The 15,520-nt window shown below is 33.9% G+C and overlaps 1 long non-coding RNA gene across 1 annotated transcript; it reads right to left on the minus strand.

The window, feature by feature from the left end:
- Positions 1 to 9,794: 9,794 nt before the first annotated feature.
- Positions 9,795 to 13,701, minus strand: LOC139816029 (uncharacterized). The gene is made up of 4 exons (XR_011732900.1): positions 13,056 to 13,701; positions 12,529 to 12,703; positions 12,328 to 12,436; positions 9,795 to 10,122 (listed from the first exon to the last, which is right to left on the minus strand). It is a non-coding gene; the product is annotated as an uncharacterized lncRNA (long non-coding RNA).
- Positions 13,702 to 15,520: the final 1,819 nt, after the last annotated feature.

A 15,520-nucleotide genomic window follows, 5' to 3' on the forward strand; every position in this document is an offset into this window, starting at 1 on the left:
GGCAGAGCGCGCACGCAACTCACGTCCGACTCACACGACGGTCCGAGTCGAACCGATATACGTGTAGCGACAGCCATAAGTTATGTTCGCTTGCCCAGCTGATTGTGACGTTGCCGCGCTTTCACGAGCCATCGAGATACATTCGTGCCGACAGCACAATTATCTCAAGTTATAATTTATTTCTTTAAAACGGTGTAGTGAAGACAATTGAAACTTGGCAGATATTTTCATCTATTCGTATACTAGATGTACAAAAAAATTCAAAATATTGGTAGCGCTCCTTCAACATTTTTTTAGCTGTTTTATCCGCCAAAATCGTCTCTTCCCATCTGAATACGTGTAAAATCCATGAAAATTAAAATCGTTATATCTCAGCAACCGTTTAGTGGATTCGTTTCTACTTTTTTGTAGCACATCAGGAAGACTAAAAGAACATTCTCACAAATTTTTATCCACTTGGTAGCGCTTTGAAAATAGGTGCAATACATCCTTAATAGTACAATAATTCTGTTAGAGCCTGTTTACACGAGGCGTTTTTGTCGCGCGGATGCCGCGAAATTGCCGCCGCGCGTCAACGTTCGCAATCGCACGTTGTCGCAAGGCGAAGTGCAAGAACGCACGCGTACGCGGAACGGCGTACGCGCGATCACGCGCGACGGCGAATGCCCTATGGACACAATATAAACAGTAGCGACAGTAAACGGTTTTAGTGGGCCGAAATTCCAGTTGGTTAGGGTACACCAGGAATATGATGGCCTGTATGTATGACAAAGAGAAAGATAAGTAGATAAGGTAAGCCGGTTCTGGATCAAGGTGTGGTGCTCGCGCAAGGTGAGGGGCGAGGGGATCTCGGCGGGGCATCCCCCCCTGATGACGTCATCGGCGTGGAGGGGGGCCATCACGTGGGTACAAGGCGATTTTTATAATTAAATAATAATAAAAAATAAATAATAAATAAATAAATAAATAGATAGATAGATAAATACATAAATAAATAGATAGATAAATAAGTAATAAATAAATAGATAAATAAATAAATAGATAAATAAATAAATAGATAGATAAATAGATAAATAAATAGATAGATAAATAGATAAATAAATAGATAGATAAGTAAATAGATAAAGACAAAAAAAGTAATTTGGAAGCATAAGTTGTATTTTCTTATATTAGCCAGAAAGTGTTTTGAATCTGGAGTGGTTTCTCTTATTAATTCTCCTAAATCCTCTGGTGGCGGAGTAATTAATGGCAGTTTGACCTTGCCGTTAGAGCAACACATTCCTGGCGTCTCCTCTTTCCATTTGTATGCTTCACAATGCACACAAACATTCTCCATTTTGCCAATCACCACTTTCGGATGTTTGTAGTAATTTTCCTTTGGATTAGAGGCAAACGCTGCGCGTTTTAAATCTTGCCATGCAAAACCTCTGGTTGTGTGTGCCCTTAATCTAAGACCAGCAAGTCTTTCTTGAGTTTGCTCGTGCGTCTCATTTGTCCTGTAGGTAGCGGTCCTTGTTCTTAGACAGGCAAGTCTTTCTTCAGTTTGCTCAAACGTCTCTTTTGCCCTTAAATTTAAGAACCTTTTTCTGACTTCGGCTATTCTGGCCTTTGTTTGTAAAGGTGTCTCATTTTCCCTCTCGATCCTTTTTTGTTTTGCATCAGTAGAAATTTTCCCAATTAAACTTCTTTTTTTAGGAGGCATCTTAATATCTAAATTATAAACCTAACTGGAAAATAAGAAATGTAATATCTGCAATGCTTAATACTTTCTAGAAAACAATTTTCAATTCTTGTATCAAAACGATCAACATTGCTAGAAAGGAAAAATATCAGGCACAGAAAGATTTAGGCACAGAATTATAAACTTAACTGGAAAGTAAAAAATGTAGTAATTTCTAGAAAAAAATTTTCAATTTGTCAAACATATTTTAATTCAAGATATATACCCAGGAAAAAAAAGATTATATATAATTATATATGTGATTATAGGGGAGACCGGGGCTAAAACGTCAACGGGGTTGAACCGTCAAATCAAATATCTCGAATATCTCGGAACCTGTATATTGTGCGAACTCGCTATTAACATTGTAAACGCTGCTTATGGTACCCATGTAATCAACGGAGTTTCGGCAGGTTACCTGCCGTGTTATGATTTTTACGAGGGCAAACGTGTTTTTAGAAGGTGAAAGTTACATTTTCTGCGCGTGGAAATTTTGTAATATCTGCAATAATATTTGCTCTCCAAATCTCAAGGTACGTGATTATAAAGAGTAATGCATGCTGAACACGAATCCAGTGTAGTTTTTTCATTATCGTTGATGTCAAATATTTCGTGGGCGATCAAACCTGAAACTTGTGTTTGGGGCTAATCCGTCAGTAAGCAGTCCGGGTGCATTTCCAAGGCATTTCCGGGCATTTCCAGGCTCACTGCATATGGAATATAGATGAGACGGAAATTCGGTTTTAACGTAATTTTTTTTTATTAAACGGTCTGATAGATCATGGCATACTTTCTTTGTAAACTTTTTGAATTTTTGCAATATCTTCAAAATTAAAGAAAATATAGTACACGAAAATGTGCTGTGACGTCATACCTTATATAAGAAATGACGTCATACCTTTTGAAGTTGCCGTTATCAAAGAAACTTTAGCAAGCTATAACTTTCTCAAATTTAGGTTTTTTTTTAATTAAAAAAGTACTAAAAATTGGCTTAGATTCTCTACATTAATTATGGATACCGCTTAATAAACAAAAAAAATGTTGTATAGGAACTGAGTATCAAACTTTTTATTCGAAGGGAAGGAAAGAACGATGCCTTAATTGCTTAATGAATCAATTATATTTTATTTGGCAGAATCTCATAGAATACCAACATTCGTTGCACGGGTAAGGAAAACTGCCAAAAACCTTACCAGTATTCATAAAATAAAAGTACAATGTTTATATCATTTTATAACAAAATCAAAGTATTACATTCGGTTGCGCAGGAATGCAGCAATTAATGTTTATCTCAATTTTAGACAATATCAAAGTAATTTGAAAGAAATCAAATAAATTCTCAATATAATAAACAGTCATAAACATATGTCAAGAACATAAATCATACAAAAATAATTCAGTAAATAATTATATAGAATTAATGTCATTGATGATTGAAGATTAGTTAATTCTGTCTTATCAGGTATATTCTCTTTTGGAATGGAATTCTTAGACAAGAAGATTGACTCTCCTTTATTCGTCTGATTACTGACAATGAGTTGAGTTACTATTTCAGCTGAACACATTTACTAAGTATATAATTTCTGAAAGGAAAGATCATGTTATAATAGTATGTCGTACTTCAATCATTATTGACCGAGATAAACTTATAAGTAAATTAGACACGGGTATTGCAAATTATTACTGAATCTACGCAGAAAGAAACGTAAAAAAGAAAGTAATCATAATTACTAATAATTGAATAAAAGGAATATAGTTTTCTTGAACAGAGAATTTAGACAGTATTTGATTACCCGAGGACAATATTTATATTGCCTTTAGTCACACTTCGAACACGCTATATATTATGCTTAGAATTCGATATGTATTATAATTTTAACACGGTATGTATCAATTAAGCTTAGCACACGCAATGTACAACATTTCAAACACGCAATGTATCATATAGATAGAAGACACACAATCATCTTATATTTACGAGAGTTTACAAAGGAACTGATATATATTTACTCGTCTTCTAGAAAGTTCACAAAGGAACTGAGATATCTTGAATAAGGCCTTTCGATTGTATTACTTTATGCGCGCCACGGAATGCAATCGTGAAAATCTCACGATATTCTCAGTAACCAATATCCGAGGATTAGGCTATGTATAGCCTGAATATAATGTAAACCCAAGAGCGGTTTTACCACAATGATAAGGTTACCTCGCAATTAGCCACAATAGGCTTGTTCCAGGATGGAATATCTGGAATATTCGACTCCTCGAAAGTATACTTATCAAGTATAAGGACGTCGCAATGGATCCTCGTCCTTCCAAAAATATATCTCGGGATTAATGGCCGCTCTCGTTTTTTACTATCGGATTTTCCTCGTTCCTCCTTCAGCAGTCAGAAAGTCCGGAGACAAGGTTTCGTCTTTCCAAAATAGCGATGTAGCTCTATATAACAGCTCTGCTTCCTCAGAAGCCGGGATATTAATGATTTTACGATTATAGAAAAGTAGCGTATCTACGCAATATCAAAGCAATAACTGAGATGCTCACTCGTTGAGCGACCGAAAAGAAGTGACGACGAGATCGTCGTTGTTTTCGCGGTAAAATCAGGGAATGCCTGCGCGTCAGCGTTGCGCACAAATATAGAAAGAAACACGACTCATGCGTTAAATTGGACGTATGCCTCGCAGCGCGACAACAGCAGAAACGCTGCCCGATAGATAGCGCGCTTACGGGAGGTCAATAACAAATAAATCTATCTATAGATTTCTCTCTGCTCATGGCTCTGTTTTACCCTAGGTAGCTCTGCTCGTTCTTACTCTCAATTCGAATAAATGCTAGATTCTGAACAAATATTAAAACCGAATTACAACCGTTCAGACACCGAATAGAGTCATCGGACGTCGAGGAGTGAAACAAGTCGGGCGAGTGACTTCTGCGGAAGTAGGAACTCTCGTAACTATTTTTTAATAATGCTTTGCATAAAAATTTTATATAAATTTTTATATTTTTCTCTTAAAAAACAATTATTAAAATGTATCCTATCATTTTTCAGGATTAAATGTACGTATATGTATTGAAAATGCAGTGTGACGGTTAAACCCCGGCATTTTTGAGATTTCAATTTTTCCACCGTTGTCGTTTTTGCTCTATACCGGTTAAACAAAGCGGTAGACAAAAATTTCCTATATAAATTTTGTAGCTAAAGGTTCACTCTTTACAGTGGTATATCACATTTAACTAAAATTATTTATTTTGTTAGAAATCGGCACCGAAAAAAACTGACGGTTTAGCCCCGGTCTCCCCTACTTTATATAAAATTATATATGGGTCTATATATTATTATATATGATCATATATAAGTCCAAATTAGATATGAACAATAGATCATATATGCACTCATGCTTTATTATCAAAGTTAAACAGTTCTTTTTTAATATATATTGACTATATACGATCATATATGATTATATATATATATATATATATATATATATATGTTACGAGCAATTTGATAAATTGGGCATTATGCATAATGGCCGGGCATTATGCATAATTCCCAATTTGTTCGGCCAATATGATTAATAGAGAAGAATTAATCAAATTGCCCGGTCATTATGCATATTTCCCAATGCTAAATGGTCATTTTGATAAATCATCTCATTTGAGTTGATTTTCCTGGCAATCTTAAGCCCCTTGCACAATAGGCGATAGCGATAGCGGACTTAAATATTTGTTAAAACTAAATAATTTGTTAAAACAGAGAATAGTTGATATATGAAAAGTAAATATTTATGTGTACTTTTCATATACCAACTATTCTCTGCTTTAACAAATTATTTCTGTTACAAATATTAAGCGTTTAAGTTAACGAAACATAAATAATTTGTTAAAGCAGAGAATAGTTGGTATATGAAAAGTACACATAAATATTTACTTTTCATATATCAACTATTCTCTGCTTTAACAAATTATTTATGTTACAGATATTAAGTGTTGAAGTTAACGAAACAGAAATAAAATTGTTAAAGCAGAGAATAGTTGGTATATGAAAAGTTCATATTAATGATTTTCGTTAAAGCAGGGCACACACACATGTGTATGCCCTGCTTTAACGAAAATCACAACTTCTATAAAGCAGGGCATACACCAGCATACACACGTGTGTGTGCCCTGCTTTAACGAAAATCACAACTTCTATAAAGCAGGGCATACACACGTGTGTATGTGCCCTGCTTTAACGAAAATCATTAAACAGTTACATCGTGCAGAATAACCAAGCATCTCGATTCAAGCAGTTAGGTCTCACGCTGGGAGTTTCATTAGTTTAATTATGCGTGGGAAGCACACACACACACACACACACAACGGGGGGGTGCGAGGGGGGGCCTTCAGCCCTCCCTCCCCCGCACCCACCCCGCCGGTAGGCTGCGTGGACCTCGCTTTACAACATAAAGTACATGCTAAGTTGTAAAGCGAAATTATAAAGCACATGCATGGAGGGGTGCAAGGGGGCTTACATGCGTGAGCGCACGTGAACAGAAAGGCTTTTCTCCCCTGCACCCTCCCCCATGCATGTACTTTATAATTTCGTTTTACAACTTAGCATGTACTTTATGTTGTAAAGCGAGGTCCACGCAGCCTACCGGCGGGGTGGGTGCGGGGGAGGGAGGCCGAAGGCCCCCCCCTCGAACCCCCCCGTTGTGTGTGTGTGTGTGTGTGTGCTTAAGCCTAAGTTGAACGAAATCGGTGAGGAAGCCACTATTCTTCAGATTTACCCAGTTAAATATTTTTAAAGCGCGTCATCTAACCTATGTAACTGTTTAAAGCGCGTCACTAACCTACATAGGTTAGATGACGCGCTTTAAAAATATTTAACTGGGTAAATCTGAAGAATAGTGGCCTCCTCACCGATTTCGTTCAACTTGGGCTTAATCGACGCGTTTTTGCACGAAACGACCGAATCTGGCAGAAAAAAGTGTCGCTCTGCCCCGCGAAGCGAGATATTAACGGTTAAAGTTGACAGGAATCAAGTTATGATTCCTGTCATACCGACGAGATGCAGCAACTACGACCATGCCCTGCGGCCACACGCGCATGCTCAGTGGTCGCACGCGCATGTAAAACTGCGCCAATTTTAAATGAATCAATCGTGCAGAATAACCAAGCATCTCGATTCAAGCAGTTAGGGCTCACGCTGGGAGTTTCATTAGTTTAATTATGCGTGGGAAGCACACACACACACAACGGGGGGGTGCGAGGGGGGGGCCTTCGGCCCTTCCCTTCCCCGCACCCACCCCGCCGGTAGGCTGCGTGGACCTCGCTTTACAACATAAAGTACATGCTAAGTTGTAAAACGAAATTATAAAGTACATGCATGGGGGAGGGTGCAGAGGAGAAAAGCCTTTCTGTTCACGTGCGCTCACGCATGTAAGCCCCCTTGCACCCCTTCATGCATGTGCTTTATAATTTCGCTTTACAACTTAGCATGTACTTTATGTTGTAAAGCGAGGTCCACGCAGCCTACCGGCGGGGTGGGTGCGGGGGAGGGGGGGCCGAAGGCCCCCCCCCCCTCGCACCCCCCCGTTGTGTGTGTGTGTGTGTGCTTCCTACGCATAATTAAACTAATGAAACTCCCAGCGTGAGACCTAACTGCTTGAATCGAGATGCTTGGTTATTCTGCACGATGTAACTGTTTAATGATTTTCGTTAAAGCAGGGCACATACACACGTGTGTATGCCCTGCTTTATAGAAGTTATGATTTTCGTTAAAGCAGGGCACACACACGTGTGTATGCTGGTGTATGCCCTGCTTTATAGAAGTTGTGATTTTCGTTAAAGCAGGGCATACACACGTGTGTGTGCCCTGCTTTAACGAAAATCATTAATATGAACTTTTCATATACCAACTATTCTCTGCTTTAACAATTTTATTTCTGTTTCGTTAACTTCAACACTTAATATCTGTAACATAAATAATTTGTTAAAGCAGAGAATAGTTGATATATGAAAAGTAAATATTTATGTGTACTTTTCATATACCAACTATTCTCTGCTTTAACAAATTATTTATGTTTCGTTAACTTAAACGCTTAATATTTGTAACAGAAATAATTTGTTAAAGCAGAGAATAGTTGGTATATGAAAAGTACACATAAATATTTACTTTTCATATATCAACTATTCTCTGTTTTAACAAATTATTTAGTTTTAACAAATATTTAAGTCCGCTATCGCTATCGCCTATTGTGCAAGGGGCTTAAGATTGCCAGGAAAATCAACTCAAATGAGATGATTTATCAAAATGACCATTTAGCATTGGGAAATATGCATAATGACCGGGCAATTTGATTAATTCTTCTCTATTAATCATATTGGCCGAACAAATTGGGAATTATGCATAATGCCCGGCCATTATGCATAATGCCCAATTTATCAAATTGCCCGTAACATATATATGTCAAAATAGTTCACGCATTATACACTTTCCACGCGAAACGAGGTGCCACATGGGTTCATGACGCGCTTTACAACTTAGCATGTACTTTAAGTTGTAAAGCGAGTTCCACGCTTTCAACCACAGGGGGGTGCGAAGGGGGGGGGCCGAAGGCTCCCCTCTCGCACCGCCTCGTCTGTGTGTGTGTGTGTCCACGCGAAACGAGGTTCTACATGGGTTCATGACGCGCTTTACAATTTAATTATCCTTTTTTTAATAGTTTTTGTTGATTCATGAGGTAGGGCTGCATCAATTTCTGTTTTCAGTTCACTCAATTCAGCCACACATTTTTCATGCCGCTCGTGTTTCCCGCCTTGCTTTAAAAATACTTTCATTTCCAAGTTTAAGAATGCTTTTGTTTTTCTCCATTGTTATGCAATCTGTCCTAGTCATTCTATGCATAAGTGTTTATTATATTGTGTTTGTTGTTATTGCATTGTTTGATATGGCAGAAACGCGAAAGTACAACACAGCAAGACTGCAAAAACCAAAAATATTGTACGATGGATATAGTTATCATTGTAACAGCTCTAACGGAGATACGAAGTATGTAGATACAAGAATTAGAGAAATATTAGTTTAAGAAAGTAGAAAAACACATATGCATATACATGTATATAAGAAAAAACAAAAGATAGCTTGCCAGCAAACATAATATTACATGTAATGTACATGATGATTATAATTTCCTATTCAACAATGTAACTGTATACAACATATTACGTGTAACTAACATGTATGTTAGTTACACGTAATATCCATGTAAGTCCAACAAACATTATGTTATATGTATGTAACATGTTACATACATATAACATAATGTTTGTTGGACTTATAATTTACTATATTGTATCGTATCTGTTACTATGGGTATATGTTGCATTTGGTGCATTTAATGATAAATAATTTTCCTGCAGATATTACGAATGTACTTTCCGGAAAAATAAAGATATTAGATGTACAGCGCGATTGACATTAAAAAATAATAAATTTATTATAAGTGGGAAACACGAGCGGCATGAAAAATGTGTGACTGAATTGAGTGAACTGAAAATAGAAATTGATGCAGCCCTACCTCATGAATCAACAAGAACTATTAAAAAAAGAATAATTAAAAAGTGAATAAGAAACAATAAAGTAGATAATAAATATTATTAGAAAAGTAACTAATCACTACTTATATTTTGTAATTTTTTCATACATAGATACCCAGTAAGCAAAAAATCATTATTATAATGTTATTGCAACGATATTCTAGAACTTGTAATGTTGTTAAATATGTAGTTCTTAATGTTGTATAGAACATCATTATGAATATACTTTGACCACGATTCCGAAATTTCAGTAATGTTGAAATGGGAGTGCCATAACGTTGCAAATAACATTTTGCTAAGGTTTTTCTATCATTCCTGTAACGTTTTTGAGATAAAAATTTAAACAAACTATCAACTTTATTACAATATTATATTAAGATTACCGTAATATTAATTCTAACGTTTATTTAAAGTTATTATTGATATTTTATTTTTATTTCAGAGAGTATGTATTTATTTTCAATAAAATGCACTACACTAATTACCATAAAAAAGTAGTTTTATTTATATGAACAAATATATACATATACATATACATATATAGGTTTTATTATGAGATATATTTCGTGTGCCAATTATTTCTGCAAATTATCTCTGCCAATTATCTCAGAAAGTATTAATTCTAGGAAGGGATCCTAGGAAGGGATTTTTGAAGTCAACCTTCGGATAAGGGAAATTAAGGTGCCTTCTAACTCTTTTTTAGGCAATGCGATATAGGTGCTCTAGTTTAATATAACTCTTTTACTATTTTTTTCCAAACTCTTATTCTTTCCTTTTAAACAGATTATTAATCTTTCCGGATCTTTACCAAACAGTTGCTGAAAAATAAGAATTTCTCATTCAACTTCAGAAATATTTGTAACATCTTCAGTGATTTAGTCTATGTATCAAAATATATTATGTCTGTTAAGTTAGCACCCCTCCCCCTCCGCAAAAAAAGCAGAATAACACATATGTAGAAATTAAATGCTCTTTATGTGCTAATTATGTGTTCTATTCACGTTTTTTGTGCTCGAACGGTTTCATGGAAAATTGCAATTAAAAGTGGGGATGCTGGCTTAACATAAGCTAGCACCCCTACTCATTAAAATTATATTAAAAAATAAAGTACTTAATACAGTACAATTATGAGCTTTTTATGTGCTTTTAAATGTCTCAAACCAAATTAGTTTATCTGTAATAGTTTAAAATATATACGTAAAAAAAGGATCTATATACTACTGATATAAGAGTAAAGTATCAGTTAAAATACAGAAAGCAAAATAATTCTTGTCTTAAAATGTTTCTTGATTAATGTGTTCTCGAAATATGCACAATGAAATTTTCGTGCTTATCCCCTTTGACTGACCCGAACGTGAACACCCCATACATACAAGAGTAAAGTACCAGTTAAAATACAGATAGCGAATTGGTTTTAGTCTTAAAATATTCCTCAATTTATGTGCTTTCAAAATATGCACAATGAGATTTCTGTGCTCATCCTTTTCGACCGACCCGAACGTGAACACCCCATACGTACAAGAGTAAAGTACCAGTTAAAATACAGATAGCGAATTGGTTTTAGTCTTAAAATATTCCTCAATTTATGTGCTTTCAAAATATGCACAATGAGATTTCTGTGCTCATCCTTTTCGACCGACCCGAACGTGAACACCCCATACGTACAAGAGTAAAGTACCAGTTAAAATACAGATAGCGAATTGGTTTTAGTCTTAAAATATTCCTCAATTTATGTGTTTTCAAAATATGCACAATGAGATTTCTTTGCTCATCCCCTTCGGCCGACCCAAACGTGAGCACCCCATACGTATAAAAATAAAGTACCAGTTAAAATATAGATAGCGAATTGGTTTTAGTCTTAAAATGTTCCTCAACTTATGTGTTTTCAAAATAAACAGAATAAGATTTTTGTTTTGGTTAATGTATTGATTAACTTGTTTAATAAGATTTCAGAAAAATTTTTATTTATATGTATTTATATGTATTTGTATATGTATTTGTATACATTTTTAAAGTTATTTAATATGAGTTAGGAGTAAGTATTGCAAAGTTGCTAAATATTATGGAGAATGGGTCACTGAGATTCTGAACAATATATAAATACATATAAGTAAACATATGTTTAATTAATTTTTAACATTCCCTTTCTAATAATAGAAACAAAATGTAATTTTCAAAATTAGTTACTTTTTAGTAAACTTTAATTTGTATTTATATAGAATCTCTTGTGTATTGTTTTTCATGATAATATTACATGAATGATAGTACAGTTCACGCTACAATTGCGTGACTAATACTTGAAGGATATATTTGTTTTATGATGTATAAAAGAATATGGTAATAGAATATTTAGATATTACATATATAATTGTTTATTTAAAAAATTTGTATCAAAAAATTACATTAACAAAAAAAATTAATGTGATTTTTATGCTTTTAAAATCATTGTGCATATTTCGGGAGCACATAAATTGAGGAATATTTTAAGACTAAAACCAATTTGCTACCTGTATTTTAACTGGTTAGGTACTCTTGTACGTATGGGGTACTCACGTTCAGGTCGGTCGAAGGAGATAAGCATGAAAATTTCATTGTGCATATTTCGAGAACACATTAATCGAGAAACATTTTAAGACAAGAATTATTTCGCTTTCTCTATTTTAACTGATACTTTTTCTTATATCAGTAGTATATATATCTTTTTTTGCGTATATTTTTTAAACTATTACAGATAGACTAATTTTGTTTGAGGCATTTGAAAGCACATAAAAAGCATATAATTCTAGCATATTGAGTTTTTTATTTTATATGTAATTTTAATGAGTGGGGGTGCTAGCTTACGTTAAGCCAGCACCCTCAGTTTCAATTGCAATTTCCCACGAAACCGCTCGAGCACACAAAAATCGTGAATAGAGCACATAATTAACGCATAAAGAGCACTTAATTTCTGCATATGTGTTATTCCGGTTTTTTATGGAGGGTGCTAACTTAACAGACATAAATACATTATATTACTTTTTTACCTTTTAAGATTTTTTCCTTTGTTTACGGATGTTTGCAAATCTAAGCTATTCCATTATAGAGTGTTCCAAGTCTTTCTCTGTGTTACAAGGGATTGTTGTCTAATAGCCTCTAAAACAAGAAGAATTCAATATAGTTTAGATAAGAAAAAGGTTGTAATTTAATATATACATAATTTAATTATAATAAGCAGCTTTACTTACGACTTGTGTAAAAGCTTTTTGGTCATCTTTTAGCATTTCTAGTATCTTGTACAGAGTTTTCCTTATAATATATTGTTCACTGATGTTTATCTTAGCCAGGGTCAAATTTTTCAAATGGTGGTTTTTTGAATTTGATACAACAATTGATCCCATATGTTAAGACATATTCATTGCCCTGTACATATAAAATATGCTTACAATAATCTATTTATATACTTTAGAGTGTGATTATAGCACATATATGTGAAAAAAATATAGAAATAAATAAAAAGTCAGTTTTGGTCTTGTTTGTACTGATCGTTTGTTACATATCTATCAACTTTATACCAATTTTATACTAAATTACTTTTACAGTGATATATGCAAACAATGATGTATTAAAGCCGCACAATACTTCAACAAATCGTCTTCATGCATAGTGTACCAGCTTATTTATACGTTATCATTTACATATTTCGCTAAATTTTGAGGTTATTTTATAGAAAGTTACACTGTTTGATACCATTGAAATAATAGCATTGACGAACCTTGATGATATTTTTAATGTCCAAGGACAAATCTATTATAAAACGTAAAAAAATTAATTGATATTTCCTCTCTTTTGTAAATCTCTCTTGTAAATCGGAAAATGAATCCTACATCACCAGCTACTATTCATAGCACAAATAATTATAGCACGTATATGGTTAATTGAATTCTTATCATTAATATACAACTTTTAGAATATAATAGTTACTACTTATATATAAATATGCTGTAAATAAAGAGCACTCCGCACTCCTCGATTGACACACGTGTATATACGCACTCACGCATCGTATGTAGGATAATCATGTACATCATGGCTGTCGCGATGAGCGTTGCGCACAATATAAAACGATAACATTATAACAACAGAAAATTAATATACTACCAACGTTATTTCTGAGTCCAAATTACAAGGAATTTTGAACTGTTGCATTGATCTCAAATAAATGTCAGAGTAACATTTGAAAAATATTTTCTGTAACATTTTCAAAATATTTTAACAACATTCAGAAAAATCATATTACGAAATAATATTTTTCAAATATGTGTATAATATTATTAAAAAACGTTTAAAAAATACACATAAAGTCAATATTTCTAAACGTTAATTTAATGTTTCTTGCTTACTGGGTACGATCATTTGCTGCCCTTAACAACTGTAGAAAATGTAGAAAAATCCATTGAGCGGCACAGAAAACAACAAAACCTTGGCTCGATTCCCCGAGATTTAAATAATTTACAGCTGTGCTTATTAAAAGAGAATTGGAAACAGTTATTGCAAATAGATCCAGATGCTTTTGTTATAGAAAGTATAAAAAAAGATAATGATACAAAGGCCATTATTTTTATAGATGAACCATTAGAAAATAAAATTATGAATAGTGACGAAGAAAAAATGATATTTGTTGATGGGACTTTTGCAACAGTACCACAATTGAGAGATACTAACTGTCAATTGTGGACTATTGTAATGAGACACAACAATAGAGTAAGCAAAATAAATAATTAATTTATTAGAGAAAAAGAGAGAGAGAGAGAGAGAGAGAGAGAGAGAGAGAGAGAGAACGTAGTAGTAATAGAGAGTTTATTATTTAATTTTTATATTTATTTACAAAAGGCATTCTATATAATATTTATACATATAACGAAATTAACTTTCTTTCAAATTTTAGACATTTCCGATTGTCTACGCCATAATGAAAGGGCAAAAAACTAAGAATTATGTTGACGTGTTAACAACTGTTGTCAATATTGTGAAAATTGAGCCACGCATAGCAATATGCGATTTTGAAAAGGCTGAACATAAGGCATTAAAAACAGTTTTTCCCCATGTGAAAATAATTGGTTGCTTTTTTCATTATAGTCAGGTAATAACAAATATTTGATAAGAGGTGCTTTCCAGCAACGTATACAGACGACATTGTGAAATACAGTGTATCATTTCATCCTTGTTGTTTGTTGAAAGTTAAAGAGAGATGAAATGATTAAACCAGTAAATAGAGACACAACTCCCTCCTTATCTTCTTCTTCCTCGGGTAAATAATCAGGTAATTCTTCGCTGTCGGTATCGCCTTCTTATATCTGAAAAAGATTCATCTCATTTATTTCAATGTGAAACATCATGTCTAACTTTACAGACAAAAATTATATTAAAATATAAAACACATACATCTGTCGTATAACAATAATTTATAAATCAATTTATAACAAGTAATATAATAATTTTTACCAGCTTCATGAAAAACTCTTGATTAATGAATGTTAAAATTGTGTAACACAGTGTTGTTGCTGGAAAGCACCCAAGATTTATTAAATGCGTTTGATCGGCGGTTTTTATATGACATTGAAGATATCTACAATGGATAAAGGCTTTCAAGATGTACATCTACCATAGGATGTGTTGCGCTCGGTTAAACAAACAAAAGATGTAAAATGTGATCGCAAACATCCATCAATGGATAAAAAGCAGAAAAAGAATAAAAAATATCTACACACACACACACACACACACACACACACACACACACACACACACACACACATTAATATACATAAAATACACGTCAATATATGTACCTCATACTAGTTTCTCATTGCAGACATTAGTACAAAATGCTGAAAAACACGGACTTCTGGCAGGCATAGACAAAGACTCAGCTTGGGCGGCAACGAAATTGTTAATTTCTTTGGCATACTTGCCAGAAGAATTAATAACAGAAGGCTTCCACATAATTGCTAATATTATTTTTGAGGGTTGCAAGAACTTGAACTCGTTCTTCAGTTATTTTAAAGCAACATGGATCGATGGATTCAAGCCTAGTTCGTTTTCAATCTATAATACAAAACATCGAACAAACAATATCACTGAAAGGCATAACAGAGAGTTAAAAACCAATTTACAGAAACATTCAACGATTGTAGAATTTTTAGGTATATTGTGAACGACTTATAGTAGATAACTTTT

This window comes from Temnothorax longispinosus, chromosome 7, assembly GCF_030848805.1.
Source record: "Temnothorax longispinosus isolate EJ_2023e chromosome 7, Tlon_JGU_v1, whole genome shotgun sequence".
NCBI classification, from domain to species: domain Eukaryota; kingdom Metazoa; phylum Arthropoda; class Insecta; order Hymenoptera; family Formicidae; genus Temnothorax; species Temnothorax longispinosus.